The sequence below is a fragment of the Antechinus flavipes genome, chromosome 4 (genome assembly GCF_016432865.1).
Source record: "Antechinus flavipes isolate AdamAnt ecotype Samford, QLD, Australia chromosome 4, AdamAnt_v2, whole genome shotgun sequence".
Taxonomy (NCBI): domain Eukaryota; kingdom Metazoa; phylum Chordata; class Mammalia; order Dasyuromorphia; family Dasyuridae; genus Antechinus; species Antechinus flavipes.
Window position 1 is genome coordinate 296029568 of NC_067401.1, and position 23892 is coordinate 296053459.

At 37.1% G+C, this 23892-nt stretch overlaps 1 protein-coding gene across 1 annotated transcript in view; it reads left to right on the forward strand.

The window, feature by feature from the left end:
* The first annotated feature begins 8887 nt into the window (after nucleotides 1-8887).
* The window catches only part of DSE (dermatan sulfate epimerase), a 93899-nt gene continuing 78894 nt past the window's right edge, over nucleotides 8888-23892 (forward strand). Inside the window, exon 1 of the mRNA XM_051997576.1 lies at nucleotides 8888-9309. The gene's annotated coding sequence lies outside the window, so the exon portion shown is untranslated. The remainder of the gene's footprint in view (nucleotides 9310-23892) is intronic.

Sequence of the window (23892 nt, forward strand, 5' to 3'; positions counted from 1 at the left end):
ACACACGTCCCTTTGGTTCTTAAAGGAAGAAGAGATAGCGCTAGATAATTGGAGGTTGGTAGGAGATCAACAATGTGAATACTACAATGATAAAGGTTCTCATTTATTTCCAAGGAAGCATTCTATATATCCAACATAATACAATTGACCTTAAAGAATCCTGCAAGTTATAGAAAAAAGAAAAAATTTCAGAACAGCCAGATGAGGAAGTATGAGGAAAAAGAGGACAAAGAACAGACTAATGGCTATATCTCTGGAGGGCATGGGGAGTTAAGTGAGGATGAAGGGCATGGTGATTTTCCCTTTAACAAGACAGCTTCAACCCCTCCTAAACTGGAACTGGTTCTTGACACGCTCCCATCAACTTCACCTTCCAGGATGGAGAGATGAGGAATAGTGGGAGGGCCAGTGACACCACCAGCCCCTCCCCCCCAGCCATCACCCCCTCCTATGAGTAGATTGCAAAAGGCAGTACTTAAAGCCACAGAAGAAGGGCAGGATACAGCTGATTTGAAACTAGAAATGTATCCTGTGATTCAACAGTTTAACTCTTCAGATCAACAAAGTAGAAGATACACTTCTGTTGATATAGAAATCCTCAAAGATCTGAAAAAGGCTTGCACTCTTTATGGAGCTACATCAGCTTATGTTAAGATGTTATTACAGATTTTGGCTTATGAAGTCTTAACCCCTAGGGACTGGAAATCTATAGCAAGGACATGCTTAGAACTTGGACAAAACTTGTTGTGGCTTTCTGAATATACTGTATCTGTAAGCTACAAGCCCAACAAAATAGTCATAATGGAGTTAATCCTCCAATCCTCCAATCACCTGTGACCAACTAACAGGGGTAGGTTCTTATGCAGAAATTTCAATACAGTTTAATTACCCCATAATAGCATATGAGCAAATTGCTGCTGCTGCTATCAAAGCATGTGCTTCTCTTCCCAGTCAAAACAATAAGGGCAAAGCCTTCACAAAAATAACACAAGGGCCAAATGAACCCTTTGCTGATTTTGTGGAACATTTGCAGACATTGTAAGAACAATAGTGAAAATGCAGTAACAGACATTTTGATAAGTCAGCTTGCTAAAGAAAATGCTAATGAGGTTTGTAGAAGAATTATACTAGGATTATGCAAGGATGCTCCTTTAGAGGAGAGCATAAGATGCTGTGCCACAGTGGGCACAAATATCTTTTATAGCCGGGCTATGATGCAGACTCCCCAAGATCTGAACATGGGAAGACAAAGTCCCTTGTGGCAAGACTTGTCAATGCTTTCAATATGGTAAAGTAGGGCATCTGAAAGCTCATTGTTGGCATAGAGACAGAATGAGAAAACAGGGTGGGAGAACAAGATCCAAAACCCCATGTCCAAAATGCAACAGAGGCTTCCATTGGGCATCAGAATGTAGACTGATTCAGGGAAACCGGATGAGGGGCCCAGCTCCAGGGCCCAGGCAAAAAACACTTGGGGCATGATGGCAGCCAATGCTATACCCAGAGAGGGCCTAGAAGTTCAGTACTCAGACATGACCAATCAGACAGGAAGCCATATGATTACACAATCAATCAGCCAGATGGGAGAAAGGATTACAATTGGGGAGAATAGAGTTGTATGCAGCTGGGACAACCAAGATACCCCCTGGAGAGGTGAAATCTGTTCCTCTCCAACCTATGGATCCCTTGCCTCCAGGCACAGTAGGCTTGACCATTCACTTCCTGAGAGCACTTACAAAACAGTGTCCATCCATATACTGATGGGAAACTGGGGAATGGATAGATAATATCCCAGTCACTAATACAGGTAAACAATGTGTGACTTATCACCCAGGAGAAGTAGTAGCATCAGGTTTACTCATACAGACTCCTAATAGGCAATCTGATGATAGTCGCCGAGATTTTGATTCAAAGCAACAAAATCCAAGAATGTACTAGACAGCAGCTGTGACAGCTGACTGACCCATGCTCACTCTCTGTATAAATGGCATACCATTAGAAGGATTGGTAGATACTGGTACAGATTGTAGTCATTAGAGGTGCCAACTGGCCCAGTCACTGGCCAAAGATTAAAGCAGATACCTACATGTCTGGCGTAGGAGGATCAATAGCAGCTGAAGTTAGTGCTACCCCTTTGAGATGGACTTTTGAAGGCAAAACAGGAGTTTTTACTCCTTTTATAATTGAAAAGATCCCCATCAATCTATGGGGAAGAAACATTTTACAACAATTAGGATTAAAAATGAGGATTTTGGTTTTTTAGGCAGGACTGCTGTTGAAGGCCTGCCACCACTTTCACCTGTTCCTATCCAATGGAAAACTGATACACCAGTGTGGCCCTTAGGTAGCAATAAAATTCAGGCCTTATTAGATATAGTACAGGAGCACCTTGACCAAGGACACTTACAACCTTCTCTAAGTCCTTGGAATTCCCCAGTATTTGTTGTTAAAAAAGAAATCTGGACAATGGAGGATGTTGACTGATTTCAGAAAGGTAAATGAACAGTTGGAAACTATGGGAACTCTTCAGCCTGGGCTTCCATCTCCTACTCAATTGCCTAGAGAGTGGCCTCTTTGGGTTATAGACATTAAGGACTATTTCTATTCTCCTCTAGATAAGGAGGATATGAAAAGATTTGCCTTTTCAGTACCCAGAGTTAACTTAGCTGAGCCTTATAAAAAATGTGAATGGACAGTTTTGCCACAGGGAATGAAAAACAGTCCTACTATGTGTCAAATGTATGTTGCTGCTGCTCTTACTCCAGTAAGAAAAGCATTTCCAAAAGTTATGTTATTACATTATATGGATGATATATTGGGATGTGTACCTGAGGAGCAAATATTAGAAACATATCTACCAAAAAACATGGAAACACTAAGATACTACAAATTGCACATAGCTCCAGAAAAAATTCAAAGACATGCTCCTTTTCAATATTTAGGATATGAAGTATACCCTAAGATGCTTACAGTACCAAAACTTTCCTTAAGAACAGAGAAGCTAAACACCTTAAATGACTTTCAGAAATTGATAGGAGATATCCAATGGATGCGTCCAGTGTTAGGCTTGACTACCTATCAGTTACAACCATTATATGACATTTTAAGGGGCAATAGTACTTTAATTTCACCACGCCAACTTACAAAAGAAGTTCAAGAGGCTTTGAGAGAAGTTGAACTGGCTTTATCCAATGTGGTTGAAAGAGTCACTCAAAAACCCTTGCAAATATCAGTTTTTGCTACACAAGAGGCACCCACAGAAGTCCTTCATCAAGGAGACTGTGATAGAGTGGATGAACCTCCCAGCATAACCAGAACAAAGCCTACTCCTTACCAACTGCTTGTGGCTAGAATTTTATTAAAGACCATTAGGCGAGCAGTACAATTATCTGGGATAAGACCTGACAAGATATACACCTTTTTTACTAATGCACAAATTAATATATGCTGTGAAAGCATCCCAAAATGGCAAATTTTATTAGCCATCCTCCAAGTTTTATACATGGATCTCTATTAAAGATAACCAGACTATTACATAATTGGCGATGAATTCTTGAAGAAAAGGTTTCTAAAGTTTCTCTTAAAGGACCAACTATCTTTACAGATGCATCCAAACATAATATTTGTGCTGTATATTCTCGTGACTTAACTATAAAGAGAGTAGTCAGAACTCCTTTTCAGTCCACTCAGCAGAATTAATTGTATGCAATCATTTTAGCTCTTATTATCCAGGAGATATAATATCTGATTTGGCCTATTCAGTAGGTGTGGTACAAAGAATTGCCACAGCCCAAATAAAATTTGCAGCTTCTAATATATATCAGCTCTTTAAGGAACTTCAGGAGCAAGTGAGAAAACATCCAGGTAAGATTTATATCTTGCATGTCCACTTTTATAGTGGACTTCCAGGTCCTATTTTTGATGGTAATTCAAAGGCAGATAGCCTTTTAACTATGTTAGCCAATACTCCTTTATTTCAGGAAGCCCAAGAATCTCATTTTAAATATCATCAGGCTGCTCAAGCTTTACATTTATAATTTGGAGTAACAAGAGAGGAAGTTAGGAGCATAGTAAAAGCCTGTATAGCTTTGAATTGAGTAGGAGATGGAAGCTTCCATGCTCCTACACTGCCTCCAGGGAAGAACCTTCGTGGTTTGAAACCCAGTGAAATTTGGCAAATGGATGTGACCCATTATAAATCTTTTGGTCATCTTGTCTTTTATCCATGTTGTGATAGACACCTTTTCAGGATTCACTTTTGCCATACCAGCAGCAAAAGAGACAGTCCAAATGGTCACTGAATTCCTTATCCAAGCATTTGCAATTATAGGTGTGCCACAAGCAATAAAAACAAATAATGGACCTATATACACCTCCAAACATTTTGCACACTTTTGTGCACAGTATAAGATTTTACACACCACTGGCATCCTCAAGGACAGGCAATAATAGAAAGGGGAAACAGAGACATTAAGACGCTCCTCCAAAAACAAAAGGGGGAGCCACGGGTAACCCTAGTGAACTTCTAAATCTAGCTTTTTATACTATTAACTTCTTGTTTTTTGACAAAGATGCACTGACTCTGGCAGACAGGTTTTATAACCCACAGGAAGGGCAGTGTCCAGTGCGAGCAGCTCCATTATCTTTAGATAATCTCCAGGTGATGTGGAGAGACCCAGAAAGTGGTCAATGGAAGGGACCAGATAGGCTAACTGCTTGGGGGAGAGGGTTTGCTTGTATCTCTACAGGTGGAGAAGGAATCAGATGGGTGCCAGCGAGCCGTATTCGCCTTGTTCATCAGTGAAAGAGACAGAGCAGACCTTTGAAATGAAGGCGAAAACCCAAGAAACATCAGGTGGTTCTGTCTCTGACTGTGTCCACCACTGAAAGAGCGTGGCACTTATGGTGTTTGACTCATGGACATCAAAAATTGTTGGACTTCAAAACCCTCAGGAATCATTGGATTTTCTGAGACATGCTAACACTGTTGTAGGACTTGAAAACCCTGAGGAATCATTGGATTCTCTGAGACATGATAAGACTGTTGTAGGACTTGAAAACCCTCAGGAATCATTGGATTCTCTGAGACATGATAAGACTGTTGTAGGACTTGAAAACACTGAAGAATCATTTGATTTTCTGAGAAATGATAAGACTGTTGCAGGACTTCAAAAACTTGGGGGGATCATTGGATTCCCTGATATGTGAAGCAATGGACAATAGATTGGTTTTGGACTATCTCTTGGCTGCTGAAGAAGGCGTAGGTGTAACTGTTGTTTATATACCCTCCTTCCAGGACTTCTGGAAATCTTTTACAACACCATATTTATTTATATTGTTTGTTATATCACTACTTGCATGTACAATTCTTGTTTGTTGCACCATATCAAGCCTGCATTGACTGTGGGGAGAGTCCTCACTAATAGCCTCTGCATTATTGCTATATGCTTGTGTAATACCTCCCATGCATGGGAGGTTTGTGCATACCTGTTTCTAATAAGACCCTTCAGCCCAGAAACCCGCTAACAACCCCCACTTCCCTTTGGTGCTTTTCATCTCCCTTCCTGAGATGTCTGGGAGAGCGTGATTATCTCCTTTTTTAGTGCTTTCACCTCCCTTCCTGAGAAGTCGAGGAGGGCATAATCATCTGTGTTCTAAAACAAAAAAAGTGGGAGATGTAAAGGGCTGAAACTTTTGAGTCCATGCATTGAGGTCGGTTGGAGCACTTAAAGCTAATTACCAATTGGACAATACTCTATAAGCATATGCTTGGAAAATGGCCTTTCCCACTATCCTGTGCTGGCTCAATAATTGGTGTATACAGAGAATTGTAGGAGGGACTGGGGGTGGAGTAGGACGAGCCAGGGTCACTTCTGGGCAGAAGACTAAGAAGGAAGATTGCAGTGATTCTGCTTCCATCCAATTCAATCCTACCTCTAAAGACCAAGAACAAAGACTAAGGACTTTTACTTATCATGACTTGGCTGATTCTAAGGTATCCAGGATGTTAACGCAGTCATCACAGAGAAAGACCTTCTATCTTAGACATCATCAGAATGTTGGGTGCCTCTCCCCATTCTGTAATCCTAATTATCAAATGTCTCCATACCTTCCTTCACCCTGTCAGAACCGGATTGTTAGTCCTGTGTTCCCACTCTCAGCACCCTAATTCCGCCCCTGTCTCAGCCCCCCCCCCCCCCCCGTATCTCAGCCATATGTGTGTGTGTATATGTGTGTATATATATACACACACAGATATATATGTGTATATATATATATATGTCCTTGAGAACTCACATTGTTTGCTGGATTCTTGGAGACAATAGTTTTATTCAACCCTGGGACCAAACCATGGATCCATTTGGTTCCAGTAAATCTCTCCCTTTTAAATAAAATATTAAATAATCTCTTATCTCTATCTTGTCTCAATTTCTCCCGCATTACAGTATAAATATAATAGTATTTCATTACATATACAATTTGTTCAATCATCCCTCAATTGATGGGCATCTCCTCAATTTCCAATTTTTTTCTACCACAAAAAAGAGCTGCTATAACTATTTTTGTAATAGGCCTTTATGCCTTTACTTTGATTTCTTTGGGACAGAGACATAACAGTAGTATTGCTGGGCGAAAGGAAATGCATAATTTGATAACCATTTGGACATAGCTCCAAATTGTTCTCCAGAATAATTGAACCAGTTCACAACTCCACCAGCAATACATTAGTGTCCCTATTTTTCTCCCCAACATTTACTATTTCTCTTTTCTGTCATCTTAGCCACTATGATAAATGTAAGTGGTATCTTAGAGATGTTTTAGTTTTTATATCTCTAATCAGTGGTGATTTAAAGCATACTTTATCATTTTCTATGAACTCATTTCAAAAAAGAAATAGGTATATAGATACAGCCCTACTGTATATTTTTGATTTATAGGATTGAAACAGTAGAAGGCCCCCTGTACTTTATTTGGTAATGTTCATTTTATTAGCCACAGCAAAAGTTCATTTGTTTGTTTTCCAGAAAGGTGATACCCTCACATTTGTCAAATGTTTAACAAATGTCAAACTCCTCCAGGGTCAGCATTTGAATGCACATCCATGCTCTCAAAAATCTGGGCTCCAAAGCATAAAGTTGCTCCAGGGATTTCAATCCAGATTAAATATCCTAAGTATTTTCAGCTACTTTTGGTAGGAATGAAAATAAAAGGGGACTTCTGGGTCCCAATCCACTCGGTGTCAGGAAGTTCTGAGTTTGATATAAGTACCTGAATACTGTCCCAAACCAGCCTTGGTTTCTTTATTGTGACAACAATCGTAATCCACATTTGTATGGCCATTCTGGAATGGAGAGAGGAAAGGCCCCAGGGTTCTGAAACCAGCCAAGATTGTTTCATGTTTGTATATTGTCTTTGTAGTTTACATCTGCTGAATACACTTCTTAGCTATGTGATTGTGGAGGTTTCTTAACCCTCTTTGGCCTTTGTTCTTTGTAAATCTTAAAGCAATATGTAAATGCTAGTTATTATACTTCTTAGCTCATACTGCACTAAGGTATTCTACCTGAAGCAGCTAGGTGGTGCAATGGATAGAGTGCTGGGCTGAAAGTCTGGAAGTTTAAATGAAGACCCAGATACTAGCTTTGTGACTCTGGCCAAGTCACTTAACCTATAAATTTGCCTGTTTCCTTTACTATAAAAAGAGGACAATAATAATTTATACCTCTCAGAATTGTTATGAGGATCAAATGAGATAAAATTTGTAAAGATCCTGACATATAGTGGGTGCTGTATAAATATTATTATTATTATTAATTGTGGTCCCCTCTTATTATCAGCCTCTAGTTTTATGCCCTTCTGCCACCATATCCAAATGGAAAGTAATTTAAAGCTAGCTCAACAGTGAATTTATTATTCTATCAATGAAGAAAAAAGATCCATTTAAAATTACAAAATATCAAATGAAAATTTAGACAAGATTCTGATTACCTCTAATTAAAACTCTTGTAAAATTGTGTCTCCCCCAATTGAATGAGAATTTGTTCAAGATAAGGATTCGCACTGCTTTGTCTTCAAGTTTCTGGTATAAGCAATCAGCATACTGAATTAATCCAACATCAAAGAAAATCTATTTTCTAAATCTCTTATCTAAATTAACTGTTCTCTACAGTTTGGCATGCTTCCAGAAGTAAAATTCCAGGAGAAGAATGTAGAATATTTAAATGTCAGAAAAAAAAAAGACACAATGCCTATTCCATTATATCTTGGAGAAATACTTGAAATTTTGTAGTTATTTAATGAGAATTTGAGGCACTAACTTTTTTAAATGTCTGATTGTAACTACGGTGTGACCCACTCCCCTCGTCCCAGTTCTGAGCTTTGAGACAATTACTCAATTACTAAACTGTACATTTGAGAACAATCCTCAAATAGGTAGATGACTTCTTTTTCTTTGTTGAATGTATGAAACTAAAGAAACTATTCCAGGAACTAAACTTTATAGGATCATATGATTTTCAGAACTGGAAGGAACTTTAGAAATATCCAGTCTAAATCCATTCGTTTTCCAGGTACTAGAACCAAAATTCCAGAGCTCCTTCCACGACGTGTGGGGTTAGAAAGACACCCAGACCCATTTGTAACCACAACTTTCCTTTCCCCAGGGTGATGGGAGGTGACCTGTATGGCCAAAGAAAACATTAGAGCTGGATCTTGCAAGACCCAAAGTTCTTTAATTCTTTTAAGGAAACTAAGGATATCTAATAGTTTAAAGGCTGAGAAAGGCCTGGAAGGAACAAGTCCTAACGAAAGGCAAAGGGTTTGGGGAAATTGGGTTTAAAGCAGTTGCAGGAGGAAGGGGATCCCCATGTCCCAGTCTCCTCCCCAGTTCACAGCTGGCTTTGGTGACGTTGCGGTTTCCTCCCCCTCTCCTTCTCTTCCTCCTCTTCTCCCTCCCTTCCTCCCTCCTTCTAACCCCCCTACCCCTTTACTAGTGGAGCCTAGACACAGCCTCCCCTCTCCTCGGTCTCCCCACCCCCTAGCTTGCTATCCTAGTGGACCCAGTTCCTCCCGCCTGGCTCTAGCCTCAAGTGGCCAGCGCATCCTGGGGGGCAGTGGAGAAGAGCAGAGCTGAGAGTTCCTGGCGCACATCCATGGAGCAGCGGGGACTAAGGGGCGCCAAGGGAGGCGGTCTTCCCCCACCCAAGGCTCCGGCCGCCATGGAGTGAAAACGGGGCGGCGGGGGCCTGAGAGCCCGGGCCGAGACTGGGAGCCTATTGAGGACTGAGCGGCTGCAGCGGCCCAGGAACGGTAAGTGGCATGAATTGGAGAGGGCGCGGGGACCGGAGCAAGCGAGAGCGCTCGGAGCGCACAAAGTTTTTTTGGCCAAATTTCAAGTTTGCCCCGGCTTCTCAAGATTGTAGTGGAGGGGAAAGGCGCCCGGGACCGGAGCATCTCCGTTCGAAAGACTGGGGGAGCGGTGTAAAGTTACGGGCACCTCTAACTAGCCTCCACCCGCTGCCCTTGGGCCGAACTGGGCCGGGTGCTGCTGGCTTTGGCCCTAATCGGAACGCTCCGGAGCTTCCCAAATCTCTGCCCTAAGAAGAGAAGGGAGGGAGGGAGGAGTGAATCCACGAGTCGGAGATTGCCCTGACCTGTACCGATAGCATCGGTTTTTCTAAACTTACTTCCTCCTCAATTTAAAGGACCAACAAACAACACAATGCTAGGTACATCGAGAGAGCCCAATACTATTAAACTGGTTATGGGCATGTAACCATCGCCCATTCTCTCTCGCGTTAAGTTTCTAGAGCATTGACTTCTCCCAGCCCTTATTTCTCCGCCCTGTGAATTTTTCTTTGACCCCTTATCATGTTGGAATTGCAGAGGGAGAAGGGAGGGGGATCCTCAAAGTATTTTTACTCTCTACAAAGTAGCCCATTTTGGGGTTGCGGAACTATATCCGACAAAGTACAACCCAAGCTTCCCCCAACATTGACTTCCAGATACCTATAACTCCTCCGACGTTTACGGGAGTCTTAGGGAGGAGGGGGTTGGGAAGGAGTGAGGAAAGACAGAAGAGAGATATACAGGGACACCAAGATCATATTTCTGTCCCTCCTTATGGTTTGTGCTTTCACAGTGGTTTCTGGTTTGGGTTTATGTCTGTGGGGTGGCCCCGCACTTTGACTCACATAAGCTGAGAAGTTCCGTAAGTAATGCCACATGGGCTCATTTCTGTTTGAATCCACAAGGGCTAGTATTAGAGTACAAGTTCTTGCCGTGTGGGTGTGGGTGTGTTGGTGGGTGAGAGAGAGAGAGAGAGAAGAGAGAGAGAGAGAGAAGAGAGAGAGAGAGAAGAGAGAGAGAGAGAGAAGAGAGAGAGAGAGAGAGAGAGAGAGAGAGAGAGAGAAGAGAGAGAGAGAGAGACAGAGAGAGACAGAGAAAGAGAGAGAGAGACAGAGAGAGACAGAGAGACAGAGACAGAGACAGAGAGACAGAGACAGAGAGAGACAGACAGTGAGACAGACAGAGATAAACCGGGAGAGAAAAAGAGTGACGAAGAGACAGAGAGAGAATGAGATTATATCACTCTTCAGATTCATTTTTCCTTAAAGCATTCTCCCCCCTCCCCCCAAGTCTCAGCAGGGAGGGTGTATTTTGAGAATTCCTTGTGAAATTTTTAAAGATTGGTTTCATTTCTGAAAAAAACTTTAACGTCTGAATTTTGTGTATTGCAGCTTTTGAACAGGAAATGCCACATTTCAGTTTTGTTGGAGAGGCAGTTAATAAAGTTTTCATTTATTTTTCGGTTCTAATTACTTAGAAGTAGTTAATTGATCTTGCATTAAATTGGAAATTGAACTTTCTCACTTAGAGAGTGCTTCAAAAATTGTATTAAAATTTTGAGTTTATTTTTCAGACTAGGATTCTATTGTTTCAAAAACAAGCCCTCTTTTTCCTAGTTCTCTGTTATTATTGTTCTCTGAAGTTGGAATACTGAATCTTTGGTGGTGATTAGCATGCATTCGTACTTCATATTACAGTAAAATTGATGTAATTGTGCAGTCACAGATCTTTGAAAAAAAATAATGATGATCCTAGGGGAGAGATAGTGGATCTGTCTTAAGAGTAATTTGGTCCTTTTGTGCTAGCTTTTCATCTTTTTTTTTTTTTTTTTTTTTTAATTCTATTAACTGAACTCCTTTTAAGGTCACTCCTTAAAGATATAAAGTAAATTGAGGTTAATGTAAGAGACTAGTCAAATGTCTGGTTGAGGCTATTAGGTCAGCCAACAGATACTTATTTTTGAATGCCCATTATGCATAAGGCACTATCCTAGAAGTTGGGGGAGATAACAAAAATGAGTAAGTCATACATACTCTCTGAAAACTCAAAGTTCTAATAGGAGAAAAAGTAAAATAAGGGAGAGTTAGATATATATAAGTAACTATAAAACCCCAAAGAGGACCCTAAGAAAGGAAAGCTTATTTTAATTTTGAATTTTCTTAATTGGTGTCATGACCACAGTATTATTTTCATTAAGGTTTGGGAATGAAAATAAGGACTAGGCTTGCAGTTTTCATTGGTCTAAAATGAATTTGCCCAGAAGAAAAAGCTTCTCCTGATGAAACAGGCACCTTTTCTGCAAGAAGTCTGAGAGACTGTGACTTGACCAGATAATCATAGCAGCCTGTGTCAGAGGTGGCATCTGATCCCAAATTTTCCTGGCTTTGAAGCTAGATCACTAACTTCTGTGCCATGATGATGCTATTTCAATATTAAGTTTAATTAAATTAAACTTGTGACTTTCAAAGTTAATGTTGGTATTCTTTAAAAAAAAAAAAAAAAAAAACATTATTTCCCTAAAAGCACAGTGGAGTTCCCCCAAAAAAAATCTTGAAGGAAGTAGAAAATTAAGGCAGAACACATCCATATGTTCTTATCAATGAAGAAATAAAAGATTCTTTTCTCAGTTCGTTCTTTCTCAAAACCTGTTTCAGGATCCTCAATTTTAGATTGGGAAGCCAAGTCAGATAATCTGGAAGTCTTTTAAGAATATAAGATTGCCACATAATTCAACTAGCATGATATTTTGTTTGACAAGCATTCTAGGATGAAAGCATTAATCCCTGAAACAAATCTTAAAACCTTTCTCTGATCCCTAATTTTCAGTGAATACTTAAATCTCAGATATTAAATCATTCATAAAGGGAATTATTAGACAACAGCTGCATCATACATTTTAAAATAATGTATTGTTAATTTTCAGTCTATTTTTATTCATAATTGTGACATAAAAATCCTTTTAAAAAAACTCCCACTTCTTGATTTAGTAAATTGTTTTATAATACCTAAATGAGTTCATACAGTGTGGTTTGAAAATAAGTGGCCCTCTGCTCATCTTTATGATTTCAACTTAAGAGAAAAAGAGGAAGAAAAAAAGATTTGGGAATACAAGTTAGTAATAGCAATTCTCAAAAGTGGAAGGGAACTTCTAAAATTGTATTTTGCAATTACAAAATGCAAATAAGTATTGGATTCATAATATCCTGATGCAAATATTTTGTCCCTGTTTCTGGTTTAATAGAGAGAAATGACCAACAAAAATGTTACTCACAGTTAATATTATTAAAGCTTTTAAAAATTAAACATTATTAAAGCTATTAAAATTTAAAACTATATTAAGACTTTGGGGAATTTCTGAATAAGCTTTTATAATAAAGAAAGAGCAATAGATATTCTAATATATATGATGTATGTACCCAATGAAATAGTTATATTTTGTGAGAACTGTTGAATTTTAGAATTTTCAAAATAAAAGGCCTTGGTCTGAATGATTTCAAAGGTGCTTTTCAACTCTGTGATTCTATGATACTAGTTATTTATCTAACTTCGTTCTTGAGGACAAGATAGTTTTCATTGCCTGGACTGTAGAGAAGAATTGAAGAAACTGGCTAGGCAAAGTAAATGAAATAAAAAGCATGAAAATTTTGGTGAAGGTAATGTGACTTTCTACATAATCACATGTGCCTAGACATTTGAGGAAGAGGAAAGAAAAAAAATCTCTATTGGCTATATTCCTTCATGGCAATTTTGTAGGAGAAAAAAAAAAAACAATATCCAAATGTAATTAGTGAAATGTAAAAAGCTATAATAGAAATCATATAATTAATCCTCACATTTATGTAATTCATATTTTTCAAAATTCTTTAGCATAGTACAGTTTATTTCACAACGAAAATAATACTCGTGGCATAAATTGACATGAGAAATGAGTAAATTGTGTCTACATTTTACTTATAAGAAAACTAAGACAGAGAGAAGTAAACAAACTAAGCCAATCAAGATAACCTAGTAGTTAGGAGAAATTAACGAGAAGAGGATACTTTATTATGGAATATTTCCTTTAATTTAGAATATTGTGATTTTTAATATGAATGGGACCTTAGAATTCATTGTCGAATATCTTCATTTTATTGAGTAGGAAATGGAAGTCCAGAGAAATTAAGTGACTTGCACAAAAATGGCTATATAGCTACAATAATTAGTGGCATAACTGGGATTAGGATTTAGGTTTCTTGGCTATCAGTCCAGTCTACACCAAGCTACTGCTTTAAACATGCTAATGTATCACTCTGTCAATATTTAAAATCAAATGAATGAATGAATGAATGAAATTTTTTAAATTATTAAATGCTTATTATATGGCAAGCACTGTGCTAAGCATTGAGGATAAAAACAAAAAAAGTAAGATAGATCTTAGTCTTAAGCAGCTAATATTCTAGAAAAGAGAGAAAACATTTTTAGCAGCACCAAAAGCTACAAGTCAAATAGAAAAGTCCCCATGGTCCTTAATATGTTATAGCAAAGCAGATAGTAATGAATCCTCAGTGTAATTTCCACCAATAAGACCATATCTTTATCTAATGATGAACCATGTGATAGTGTCAAGGTGTTTTCCTGCTCTACAATAGTTTTATAGGTAGTGATAGAAATGGTCAGGTCTCTTTTCCATGATGATACCTGTGGAAACTTAACTATTTTATTGCTGTTACTAAATGGGCAACCCTATGCCCTTTGATCTTTGATAGTCTATAAATCCCAGTAGCTGCAAAACTACACTTTATTATTAAGTTGATCACAAAGATATAGACGATATACTCATAATGAAACTAACCCTTTAAGAATTCTGAATTGTGTGCCAAGTTATAGAACTATATATAACTCTTACTTGTTTCACCTTATTTAACTATAATAATATCTTTTTTTTTCTTGAATGCTATCAAAACACTGAAAGTAACTCTTTAAGGAAATTCCATAATAAAATAAAAATGAAAAAATCTAAGGAAATTTAATTATGTCAAACAATAATATGCACAATTATGAAATGTGTTATTCCCTTCATTTATTTCATAGGAATTCCTGAGGCTGGAATTAAGGGAAAATGTAGAGTTTGAATTTAATTCGTAAAGCCACTTTATAGAATCATAGTGTGTTAGTATCATCAGGGATCTTAGACATCAACTAGTAAACCTGAACCTGAAATGTAAATGCCCTTTTTAACATCCTACAAAAGTAATCATCTTGCCTCTTTATGAAAACTTCTAGTGATAGTGAACCAAGTACTTATCAAAGCATTTTTGACAGCCCTAATATTGAACTAAAATCTCTCCTTTTTGGCCATCCACTAATGTGCTTTAGGTTGTGAAGATCTCCTCTAAAATATGATACCCAAAATTAGATCCTGTATTCCATATGTGGACTAATTTGGGCACAGTACTTCTATCATCTTTTATTAGCCTAGTCTCCAATAATCATGTACTCAAGCATTCTCCAAGTTAATTGAGAACTAAAGATAACCAACTTGATAGAATAATGATTCTTTATAGTTGCTTAATTAATCAAGAATTGACTGCTATAGAAAGCACTTGTGACTATTGACAACAAACAGTTAAAAAAAAAGAAGAAGAAGAAGAAAGATTTTTCAGCACAAGATTGATTCATAATATATTCATGGGGCATTTTTCTGCTTGAAAATGAATTACCGGGGCAGCTAGATGGCAAGTGGATAGAGCACCAGCCTTAAAGTCAGGAGGACCTGAGTTCAAGTCCAACTTCAGACACTTAAAATTTCCTAGCTGTGTGACCCTGGGCAAGTCACCTAACCCCAATTGCCTCAGCAGAAAGGAAGGAAAAAAGGAAGAAAATTAATTACCTTACCTTCCATCATTATCATCTCTCCCCAACATTGCCTGTATAAACAATATATCTGTAACTTTGTTAACTAAAACTGGTAGAGAAGATGATCAGTAGTGCTATCTAGGCATTTTTGCATCCAGGCAAAGCCCATATATGTATCAAGTAAAAACTAAAAGATTAGGCACACAAGGAAACCTGAAGCCAGTGAATCTTTTAGTGGTAATGATGGTAACAATAATAATAATAGTTATTATTTTAATAACTATTTAACTGTTTATTAATTATTTATTTTTATTATTTATTAATTTATTTTAATTATATTATATAGTATATAAATAATATATTAATTAATAATTATTTAATGACTAACATTTATATAAATGTTTTCAATTTTGTAGAGCTCTTGACATATGTACTTAAGACAGGCCCTCCTCTCCTCCCTCCTTGATCATTTCACAATAGCCTGCTAACTGGGCTGCATGCCTCCTCATCTCTAATCCGTTCTCCCAATAGCTGCCAAATTGCTATTTCTAAAGCACAGTCTGACCAAGGCACTGCTCTGCTTAGGAAGCTTTGGTGGGTCTCTGTTGCCTCTGGATTAAAGTATAAATTCCTGGGTTTAATATTTAAAGCCCATCATAATCTGACCTTGGCTTGTCTTTCTGAATGATTTCACATTATACTTCCTGACACATTTTGCATTCCAGCCAAACAGGCCTAATTGATGTTTTCTGTACTTCACATTCTGTCTTTCACCTCGAAACCTTTGCATAGGCTTCCTTGCCATGCTTAAAATGCTTATAATCCTCAGCTTCATTCTATCTCTTCAAGGCCTATCTCCTTCAATACTAATCTCAAGCCATTTTCTACATGATTTCTCCTTATTCTCTGAATGTGTTAATGCTCTCCTATCTCTTCATTCCTTTTTTTAAAAAATTTACTTATCATCGTACAATCAAGTTGTCATTTATTGCCTGTGGAATATAAACTCATTGAGAAGACATACAAATCCCATACAATACCTGCAACAATCATTTCAGTCATTCAGTTCATCCAACTAATGAATATTCTTTGAGCCTTACAACACAGTAGGAAATGTCCATTTTTATTATTAACATATTATCTAATCTCTGAAAATTTAGTCTCTTATTTTTTCATAACCCCATAGATCAGCTCTTTAACATTTTTATATATCCCTTAGGAAAGTACCCTCACTGGACATTTTCCCAGTCTCTCCACTGATTAATTTACCCTGACCTCCCTTGCCTCCTCCCTTCCCTGCTGTCAGGCTAAATTTCGTATTTTTGTCTGCTTCTGACAGATACAGGCAAGCACCAGCCTGTTCCTTGTTTAGAATTCATATGCACTGAAGGTTTCATTAGAAGCATCTGTTAAATCTGCAGTGGGGAGAGGGGCCCAGTTAGCCTCTAGAAGTTACCAAGAATCAGCTGAATTTGGAAACAAACTAACTTAATAGTGAAATGGTGTATTTATGGTGTGAATATAGCAGTTTGTTTGACCCATGAATTCAAGATGACACTATGAATTTAAAGTAATGTTGATTGTTTCATTGAATTTCCTACTGTTTGTTTAGGGTTTTTCTTTTACGTTTCTTAAAGTCTGGTTCATGTTGTCACTGTATCAAATTTTTATACACAGTCCTTGAGAATATAATTTTCTTCTATAGAAATACTATGAAACTGTGGTGATCATAATGAAATTGAGTTAATATGCATGCCGCCTGTTATACTAAGAATGACATGTAATCCCCATATGTGTCCATTTGTAAGGTCTTATGAAATGACATGTAAGCAATAACCTGCTCCTTATCCCCAAATGGAATGTGTACTTCGTGTATGATCTGTGACCACGTTGTTTTTGAGTGTCAGAACCAAAAAGCTAAAGAGCATTTTGTTCTACCAGTAGCCATTTGGAGTCTTCAGATATAAGTTTATATATTCTGATTCTTGCTATCAGTGATCTAGGGTCAATCACTGATCCATTCTGGGATAGTAATGTATAAAATTAAGGGGTTGGACTAAATGATTTTTAAGTTCCTATCCAGTTCCATTCTATATTCACTGAGTTTGATTATAACAATAACCCTATAAAGTATGTGTGTGGACAATTCTTCAAAAAAACCTTCTTGCAAAACCTTGTGTTCCAATTCCCCCCCTTTCTCCACACCCTCCCCTAGATGGCAAGCAGTCCAATATATGTTAAACATGATAGAAATATACATTAAATCCAATATAGGAATACATATTTACATAATTATCGTGCCGCACAAAAAAAAATAAAATCAAATAAAATCAAACCAGCAAAGAAAAAGAGAAGCAAAATAAAACGCAAACAACAACAAAATGTGAAAATGCTATGTTGTGAACCACACTCAGTTCCTGTAGTTCTCTCTCTGGATGAAGATGATTCTTTTCAGGACTAAACAATTGGAACTAGTTTGAATCATCTCACTGTTGAAGAGAATCACATCCATCAGAATTGATCATCATATAGTATTGTTGTTGAAGTATATAATGATCTCCTGGTTCTGCTCATTTCACTTAGCATCAGGTCATGTATGTCTCTCCAAGTCTCTCTGTATTCATCCTGTTGGTCATTTCTTACAGAATATTAATATTCCATAACATTCATATGCCATAATTTATTCAGCCATTCTCCATTTGATGGATATCCACTCAGTCTCCAGTTTCTTGCCACTACAAAAAGAGCTGCCACAAACATTTTTGCACATGTGGGTCCCTTTCCCTTCTTTAAGATCTCCCTGAGATATAAGCCCAATAGAAACACTGCTGGATGTGTCTCTACCGGGCTTATACCCCAAAGAGATACTAAAGAAGGGAAAGGGACCTGTATGTGCCAAAATGTTTGTGGCAGCCCTGTTTGTAGTGGCTAGAAGCTGGAAAATGAATGGATGCCCATCAATTGGAGAATGGGTGGGTAAATTGTGGTATAAGAACGTTATGGAATATTATTGTTCTGTAAGGAATGACCAGCAGGATGAATACAGAGAGGACTGGTGAGACTTACATGAACTGATGCTAAGTGAAATGAGCAGAACCAGGAGATCATTATATACCTCAACAATGATACTGTTTGAGGATGTATTCTGATGGAAGTGGATCTCTTCGATAAAGAGAGCTAATTCAGTTTCAATTGATCAAAGATGGGCAGAAGCATCTACACCCAAAGAAAGAACACTGGGAGATGAATATAAACTGCTTGCATTTTTGTTTTTCTTCCCGGGTTATTTCTACCTTCTGAATTCAATTCTCCCTGTGCAACAAGAAAACTGTTCGGTTCTGCACACATATATTGTATCCAGGATATACTGTAACCTATTCAACATGTAAAGGATTGCTTGCCATCTGGGGGAGGGGGTGGAGGGAGAGAAGGGAAAAATTGGAACAGAAGTGAATGCAAGGGATAATGTTGTAAAAAATTACCCTGGCATGAGTTCTATCAATAAAAAGTTATTTTTTAAAAAGTAAAAAAAATTAAATTAAATTAAAAAAAAAAAAAGAAACACTGCTGGATCAAAGGGTATACACAGTTTGATAACTTTTTGATATGTTGCATATTCTTTAAAAATGATCAAGCTCCTTTTCAAAAATAAGCTTATTTAATTTTAAAAATGCAAAATACTCAGCAAAACTCAACTTCTAAAGTTTCATTTGTGGAGTACATCAAGATATTTTAAATATTCTTCCAAAACTAGCTTAGTAAAGTAGGTTTTTTTTCAAGTCTACAAAACTTATGTCTATCAAAAAAGTTGAATCTGCAATCCTAGCTTTAAAAATAGAGTTTTAAAGAGGAATGGGGAAGCCAAGAATCTACTACTATGGACATGAACTAGTTGGGCAAGATTTATTACATTTTGAATTGATGACTTCCCAGGAAAAATAAGTTTATTGTTTACAAAACCTTTAAGAAAAATTCTATATTACTGTCTGTTCCTGAGTTAATATTATTTAAAATGCAGCCTGTGTGCACATTCAGAGCCCTGATGTCTAATTTAATCTTTGGAATGGTTTTTAAAAAGTGAATCAAATTTTTTTTAAAAATCAGGTATAAGTAAATATAAGTGGTATAAGTAATCAAAATTTACATGACACTCATTTACTGATTGGGTACTTTAATGACCTAAATGTTTCAAACTGATTTTTACCAAGGTTTATGTTACATTCACATAGTATGTGAGCCAGATGTAGAGGTCAGAATGCTATACAGCTGCAATATAACACCTTGGGTCAGAAGGAGTTTGCTCACCATAACTCCAACTGCTAGTTTTTTTTTTTTTTTTCTCTCAGATTTGATTTTAAGTTTTGGGTTTTTCTGTTGTTTATTTTTGTTGTTATTTGAGTTCCTGTATCCAAAATAAAATATAAGTAAATGATTCATGGAATTTTATAAATCGCTTGGTTATCTGCCTTCTTTGGAATTTGTGTTCAGATCAACTATACTATTCTAGAAGTCCTTTAAAGAGAAAGAAAGAGTCAGACTAGGATAGTGAATGTTTTTACGGGCTAGCCCCCATGTCTGAAGTGCTTTCATTCCTCATCTGCCTCCTGGCTTCTTCCAAGACCCAGCTAAAATCCCACATTCTACCAGAAACCTTTCTTGAATGTCTTTAATTCTAGTGTTTTCTCTCTATTGATTTGTTTTTTACTTATCTTATATATGTAGTTTGCATGTATTAAGTTGTTTGCCTATTTCTCCCTTCCCTCCCCATTAATCCTAGAGAGTAAGGACTGCCTTTTGTCTTTCTATCACCAGCATTTAGCAGATTGTCCTGCACTAAGTAGGCACTCGGCAAATGTTTGTTGACTGACTGACAAAGGACCAGTGACTGGGCAATAATTGCAAGTTTTGCACTTTTACAACATGGGAAGTTAGTGAAGAGGGGAGAGTAATAGAAACAGACATGGAAGGAGGAGAAACCTGGGATTTCTTCTTAGTGTAGTTTCATGACATATGTGCATTTTCTCAACTTGTGTGAAGAAGGTTGCCTGACATTAGTTGTAAATAATTTGGATTGAGGAGTTGGGTTCAGAAGAGAAATAGGAATCACAAGGTTGAAAATAAGGCCTGAGAGGACCTGGGAATGTTGTACTTAAAGAAGAGAAAGCTGAGGGAAAGTAATTTTAAAGCAAGAATGCAAAGGGCTCTTTCAAAGAGGATGGTGAACAGCTGTTTTTCATCTCTACAGAAAAGAGAGCAAGAGGAAGCAGACATGAAGCAGTACTGTGAGGGATTTATGTTAGATACAAAGGAGAATTTTCTAAACATTATTAATGATTGGAATGGGTGCTTGAGAGAGACTGTGGAAATCTCATTTCTCTGTCTGGAATGGCATAAGTGTGAATTGGCTTGAAGGGGAGTTAGAGGAATCAATCCCACAACATAAGTGGTACTGCAAACAGGTAAGTGAAAAAAGAATTTAAAAGCCTCTTGATGAGAGTAAAAAAAGAGAGTGTAAAAGCTGTCTTGGAGCTTAACATTAAAAAAAACCCCCAAATCGTGGCAACCAGCCCCATTACTCCCTAGTAAATAGAAAGAGAAAAAATGGAGGCAGTGTCAGATTTTATATTCCGAGGCTTAAAGATCACTGCAGATGAAAATTTCAGCCATGAAATTAAAAAATATTTGCTTTTTAGAAGGAAAGCTACAGCAATTTGTACAGCATACAAAAAAGCAGAAACATCACCTTGCTGACAAAGGTCCATATAATCAAAACTATGGTTTTTCCAGTAGCAACTTATGCCTGTGAAAGTTGAACTATAATGAAAGCCAAGGCAGAATTGAAACTCAAATTGTGGTACTAAAGAAGACTTTTGAGAATCTCCTTGACAGCAAGGAGGTCAAATCAGTTGATCCTCAACAGAAATTAATTTGGGCTAATTACTGGAAGGTCAAATACTAGAGCAAAAGCATAAATATTTTGGCCACATAATGAAAAGACAAAACTCATTGGAAAAGACCCTAATGTTGGAAATGATTGAAATCTAAAGGAAAAAGGGGATGGCTGAGGATAAGATAAATAGTGTCATGGAAACAATGAACATGAGCTTGGACAGATTTTGAGAGAGGATAGAATGTCCTAGTGTACCCTGACCCATGGGATCACAAAGAACCAGACACAATTGAACAACTAAACAACAAATAAAAAATCATTACTGTCTTCTTTGGCTACCTCCCCGCTCTTCTCAGTATGGCAAGTCAGTATAATTCAGTGGAACATGATTAGACGCAAGAGGGAAGGTAAAAGCCATGTTAGCATGTGCAAATGAGAGAAGAATTAATCCAATCAAATCTAAGAAGAATATAACAATTATTTAATAATCAAAGCATTTAATAATAATATGTGCTAGCCCTCTCTGTCTCAAAGGAGTTTACATTCTACTGGAGAACAAGGCATGTAAATGAACAAGTAGGCCCTCATTTACTGAAGGGGAAGAACAAGAAAAATCAAAGTTTTGGATTTTTTTTTTCAGTATTTGAAGATTTTAATAAAAGAGGACCATTTTGTACCCTGTCTTTGGTAAATCTCTGAGTTAAGAGAGTTCTCCATATGACTTTTAATTCCATCTCTTTGGTCTAGATTTTTAAAGTTCTGAATTGTAAAATAGCTTCATTAAGAGAAAGTAGAGAAGGAAATAGATATTTGGAATTTGAGAGATTTTTCTACTCCAGTTTTAACCTTCTAATTTCCAGTATGTAATATAAGTAGAAGAGATAGCTCAAAATTGATTAGTTGTCTTCTGAGCTTTTCTTTAAGAGCCTATTTCAGTAGCTGAAAGTTCTAACATGTTTAAATAATACACCTTGTATCTTTTGCCAAATAAGCAATTTTCCTCTGGGTTAATCTTTCCTCCTCCATCCTTACCCTCAGTGGAGGGATGATATCATTGGTGAATTTCCAGTGATGAAATGCCCCTACACCAAAGCAGATCAGCACCTCCTCTGAAGTTTGTAGTCTTAAGAGAGAGTCCTTAGAATACTGAGAATTTAAGTTACCTTGCCTAAGGTCCTACAGACAGGCATGAACCTTATTGAACTTTAGAGATCACTCAACAGAACCAAACTCTGATTATACAACTCCAGTAAGATTTTTACATACAAGCAGTAACAACTATTAGAATGTTGAGCTTAGAGTCTAGAAGATTTCTTTTCCTGAGTTCATATGTGGTCTCAGACACTTCCTAGCTGTGTGACTTGTCACTTAAGTCACTTAACCCTGTTTGCCTCAGTTTCCTCATCTGTAAAGTGAGTTGGAGAAGGAAATAGCAAACCATTCCATTATCTTTGCCAAGAAAACCCCAAATGGGATCACAAAGAGTTAGATACAAGTGAAAAAATGAATGACAGTAACAAAGAGTTAGGATGGTCTTGGCCTCTCAAAAATGGATTTATTCATGAGTCACATGACTGCATTAGGCTTCTTGTTATTCCTCCCATATGGGGCTCCATCTCCCACCTCAGTGTCTTTGCTTTGACACTCTCCGTGTCAAGAATGCATTCCATTCTCACCATTGCTTCATATATTCACTTTTCTCTCTGTGTGTGTATGTGTGTACTTTTTGTCTCCACAAATAGAACATAAGTACTTTGAAAATACATCTTATTTTCTTATATATACATATATATATGTGTGTGTATAGGTAGATAGATATGCAGAATAAATATAGAATGATTAACTATAAGGTGATTTGTAGAGTAATTAATACTAATAATTAGTATTAAATACTGCTCAGAATACATAGGATTTAAACTGGAGATTGAAAAAAAAATTTTTAAGAGAATTTCATTTTGCTGTATCTAATTTGTGGTTGTAAATGTAAAAAGATAAAGGTCTTTTAGTAGAACTATTAACACTACTTTCATTTTTCCTCTAAGTTAAATAACAATTATAGCATGTCTTATTCTTTTCAATTGAAATTCTTCTTTTCCTTCAAGACCCAACTGCAGTACAGTGATCTCTTTCCCTATCTCCTTCTTTCCAACTCTTTCTCATGTTCTCTATCTCTCCCTTTCACTGTTTCTCTCTCCCATCACACTCTACCTTTACCATATTGACTTATGTATATGTCAATCAATCCATCAATAAATGTTTATTAAACTCCTTTTCTCTGTCAAGAGTTCTGCTAGATACTGATACAAATACACTAATGAAACAATCTTTGTTCTAATCCCTGAGACAACTAGAACATACATACACAAGGAGATACACACACACACACACACACACACACACACACACACACACACACATATATATATATATATATATATATATATATATATATATATGTATATGTATATAGGTAGATAGATATGCAGAATAAATATAGAATGATTAACTATAAGGTGATTTGTAGAGGAAAACTATATCTCCATATTAGACTATAATCTACTTGAAGACACAGCTTTTGTGTATAATTCAGTTCATATCCTTCTCCCATATTATTCCCTCATTAGAACAAGACCTCCTTGAACATACTGTTTTCACTGTTTTTTTGTATGCCCCAAGCTTAACATTAAGCTAGTACACATATAAATATTTCTTGATTACACATTGTTTAACATAATATTCTGTGTTGAGGAAGCCCCTTACATTGTGTGTGGAATGCATAGGCAAACTATTCATAAGTTCTGAGAAAGAGAGAGAAATTT